The sequence below is a fragment of the Cyprinodon variegatus genome, unplaced genomic scaffold (assembly GCF_000732505.1).
Source record: "Cyprinodon variegatus isolate N-32 unplaced genomic scaffold, C_variegatus-1.0 Scaffold165, whole genome shotgun sequence".
NCBI lineage: Eukaryota > Metazoa > Chordata > Actinopteri > Cyprinodontiformes > Cyprinodontidae > Cyprinodon > Cyprinodon variegatus.
Genome location: NW_015150618.1, coordinates 991,737 through 996,488, shown reverse-complemented (window position 1 = coordinate 996,488; position 4,752 = coordinate 991,737). Strand labels below are relative to the sequence as shown.

At 35.8% G+C, this 4,752-nt stretch overlaps 1 pseudogene; it reads right to left on the bottom strand.

Annotated features, from left to right (window-relative positions):
- Positions 1-4,752, bottom strand: part of LOC107086884 — a 9,429-nt pseudogene that overhangs the window by 3,179 nt on the left and 1,498 nt on the right.

The following is a 4,752-nucleotide window of genomic DNA, read 5'->3' as shown; positions in this document are numbered from 1 at the left end:
AGGATGGATGGATGGATGGATGGATGGATGGATGGATGGATGGATGGATGGATGGATGGATGGATGGATGGATGGATGGATGGATGGATGTTATTAAATAGTGCAAAACTAGCGACATGTTTTGAAAACAAATTAACTATAGTTCCATGCTCTTTCTTAAAGATGTAGTCTGATTCTGTAGCCTCATTGCTTGACCATTTCAGATGATATATTGTAAGAGTTCAGAACCAGTATGAATGACATAACATTAGCACACAGCAAATATCTTCTGTTAAGTTAAGTTATATCTACAAAGCATCCTTAACAAACTTGTCTTAGGACAGTCTGCTCTGAGGATGAAATCCCCAATGAGAAAGCAGTAAAGCCGCAGATAAGATGAGTCAAAGGGGGAAGGCAAAATGAGATCTGAATTATTTATAGGTAATGAATATTTTGCAGAGAGTACTTTCGTACCCGGAATTCTCTGCATCAGCTTCACTATTTTAAATATTCATACCTGTTTAAACAAATACAGCAGTTGCACAACTTGTATATGAGAGGATAAACATGTCACATATATTCCCCAAAGATGTAAATATTTCCCCCTACTAAAATGTATACAAATTATTCATAATGTCAAACAAAATGATGTCCCTATCTCTGGAGTTGGATGGACTTCCTGTCAAAAAAATATTACACATTTTCAAGTAGCTTCATTTGAAAACCACCCTTTCCCCGCCTCGGTGGACCTATGTTCTCCTCTCTCCCCAGAGAAAGTATTGCTGCAATATTTGATTCATTTATCAGTTTGTGCATTGCCATTGGCAGAATTTATGTCCAAATTAACTGTGCAAGAAATGTCTGCTCGGATTTGGAATGAGGATGTTGCCGGTAATATCTACAGCCACCTGCTGCTTTTCCAGTGTTCCCTGCTCTCAAGTGCAAAACTACCAGCTTTTACTCCAATTCTTTCAGCACTGTGAGTTTAGGATTTAGGGACCTTTTGACAGCATTATAAAGGCATCTCTAGATGATAGGGTAAGGAACTCCAGGGACGGCCCAAAGGCAGAGATAGCGCCTGCTAATAAACTACTTTAAGGAATTAGAATAAGATATTCTCTTAAGTTTAAGCGTAAGCCACCAACTGCAAAGTGTCTGTTGTTACAGATCACAAACACAGCTAAAGGGCCCTTGGGTAATTCACCTAAAGCCCCATATTACTGCAGGCATAATGTTCTGCTCAAAAAACTTTCTGCTCATTTTAAGTTACCTTATGTTGAGTTTGAAATGTACTCTAAAACTGTATTTTTTTCCCATTATCTACTGTTGTACTTTTACTATAATTAAGTAGACAAACTGTAGTTAAAAGCCTTCAGCTGATCCAAAGTTCTGATGAAAATTGAAAAGAGAGATCATATCTCTCCTACTGTATCCTAGCTTCTCTTCATTGTCTTCCTGCTAAATCCAGAATACACTTTAAAATCCTCCTATTCACATATAAAGTCGTAAATGGCCAGGCTCCATCTTACATCAGAGATCTGATTGTTGCTCATACTCCTAACAGAGCACTGTTCTGTCAATCTGCAGGTTTACTAGTGGTTCCTAGGATTTCTAAAAGTAGAATGGGAGGCAGATCTTTTAGTTATCAGGCTCCTCTCCATTGGAATCAACAACCATTTTGAGTTCATACTGTAAGACAGACAGCCTGTCTACTGTTAAGGGCAGGCCTAAAACCTTTCTTTTTGATAAAGCTTATAGTTAGACCGGCTCAGGTTATCCTGAACTATCTCTATAGTTATGCTGCTATAGGTTCAGACTGCTGGATGACATAGGGACCCCTTTTTCATCATTCTGCTTCATTCTATCTCTATTCTCCCACTCTTTAGAATTAGTTAAATCAATCTCAATGCTATGCTCTCTCTGCTTTTTCTCATAGTAGCTTCATCTGGTAGTCATGGGTGCAGCAACACTGATGCGTCGGTGCATGCGTTGAGCCCATTGAGTAAAACACTGTATCGGTGCGTGTGTTGTTTCAAGAAAGTCATGTGAACGATACAGGAGTTGTTTCTAACTGACTGAGACCTTAAACTGTGTTTAAAACTTGTCTTTCAACATGATGCATCTGCTTTATCATTAAAATTATCAAGAATTTTGTAGCAGCCTAAAAGGCATAGGAACGTTATTTTTCAGCTGTTGCATTTTTATTTTAATTTTCTCATTGTGTCATACTTTTCCTCTCAGTTATCCCACAACTTATCTGAATTAAAGTTAATTTCAAAGTGACTCTTATTTTATTTACTATTTTTACTGTACTTATTGTTTTAAAATTATGATTTAAAAACCTAGTCCACAAGCATCCTCATTCACATTTTCCCCTTAATATTCACGTTATGATCGGCTATATGCTTACATTATATATTGGCAAGATATTTTGAGTCCAAACATAGATGTGAAATCCCAGCAATCAAAAAGTAAATAGTTTGATGATTTTTGGTGTGTATGATTGTGGAAAGAGAAAAAAATCCCATATTAACACAAATAGACATGCTGCATAAATAAGTGCATAAATGCATCTGTTACTGTAAAGTACAAAGGAAAAATTCTAGCAATATATATTTATTTATTATTTAGAAAAGACTCACTTATATGAATCTACCCTTTTATGTTTAAGCTGTTTTCCCTATGGCAATTCCCTGTGCATCAATAACACAGTAAAATTACATAAGCTCTCCATGAAACATCTCCATAGATACCAATCACCTAATGGAATAATGCACAACTGGTCACAGAGAGTATTAGCAATAGAAAGCAATAACTGATGCTCGACAACAGTATAATCTCTGAAATACCATCAGGTTTACATAAACCTGTAGCACACACAGTTGATTTTAGCAAATACATTTTTTCAATGTTTTTGTTTTTTTTTATTGATTTTTTAGATACATTCTGTAAACACAATATCCATAACTGGAGAGCAAACACCTAATATCCTACACATATTAGTTAAGCTGGACTTTCGAAATTAAATGTTGAAAAAATACTTAGAAAGAAATAAAACACTCATTCATGCTGGATTATTACTAGAAAATGCTTACAAGTCTGCATCAGTGATTAACAAAGAATCTATTTATAATAAAGCTAAAATTTGCACTTAAAAATAAAATACTACATTTTATATTTTCAACAGAAGTAAGTTTTGAACTTTATACAATAAATTCTTACTATCAAAATTAACTCCTCATCAGTGTTGACAAACTGAACTTTCAGAATAAGAACCTGAATGTTTCATTAATAGGGGACTGTATAGCAGGCACAGCTTGTAGCACTGTTGCCTTGCAGCAAGAAGGTTCTGGGTTTAAATGCTGGCCTTTGGTCTTTCTGCATAGGGTTTGCAGAAGTATACCAATCTCCAGGTGTGACTTTGTATAGTCATTCTTTCATGCACGGGCTTTCTGGATAGTCTGGATTCCTCCTACAGTCCAAAAATATGACTGTTTGGTGGATTTGGCTGTCTAAGGTGCTGTTAGGTGTGTGAGTGTGTGTGCATCGCTGAATCTCTAAGTGTTGTTTTGTCCATGGTATACCCCACCTTTTTCCCATAGGCACCAGCTCGTGGTAAGATAAGCAGCAGAAGCTGCCGAAGATCGATGGATTGACCGATGGATCAATTGATGGATGTTTAATTAATCAAATTAGTTCTATATTACTTGTCTAGCTTAAAAAGTGTTGGAAAGGGCTTATGTAGGCTTAATGTAGTATCAAAGATACTCTTGTTCTCTTTGATGTGTCAAGTTTTAAGCATCACTTAAAACTGGAAATAAAAATACATAGAGGTTAGAAGTTGAGCACAAATAAAGCATTAAGAAGCCGCCAATGTAATCTTTTTTTTCTTTAAGTGATAATTAAGACACAGCAATGCACTAACATATTAGTAGTCTGCCAAATAAGACACAAATGGGTTAAGCATCAAATAATCTCACCTGCTTTGTTTGTTTTTAATAACACTGAGATATAGTTAGGCCAAGGTAGAAGCTTTGATACACTGCTGTTGAGATGTATGTAATCCAAAACCTTTACCTCAATGATTCTAAGTTTTTTATATGCTCAACAATCTCACTGGAAAACATTAAAGAATCTAAAAAATACTTAACATGTGGCTTCAGCAGAAATATTAGCAGCCTCCTGTAAAATATTGAAAACTAGCTTCAAATTGCAAAAGAGATGGATGCTGTTTAGGTTTTACTGAGAGACTACTAAAATAGTGCCATGTGTATTTCAGCACTCTAGATACAGGAATAGATTGATAGAACCCTCCCTTCTGAAAATACTGGATTTTCCCCCAGGTCATGCCTGACACGTTGGTTTTATTTGTAAGCCTCCTCTGCAACCAAGCGAATTTGTTATTGACCAAAAATAAGATTTATCTCTAAGTAGATCTTTCCCTTCAGCACTCCTAACCTTGTAACGAGCAATGCTGGAAGGTACGTTTTGGATCCCCAGTACCCATGAAACTCAGGACTGCAATAAAGTGGAGGCTGGCCCATTAGTCTTAGTTGCAAAAAGGGGGGAAAAATAATAAATTGATAACGTACTGAAATGCAAAAGTCAACCAAATGCAATGGGTGATAACAATGTTCAAACTGAAATGCAAATGAAACAAAGATGACCTTATTGGGGATAAGTAATCATAAGACATAAAATAATGATGTCAGACAAATAGATAGATAGATAGATAGATAGATAGATAGATAGATAGATAGATAGATAGATAGA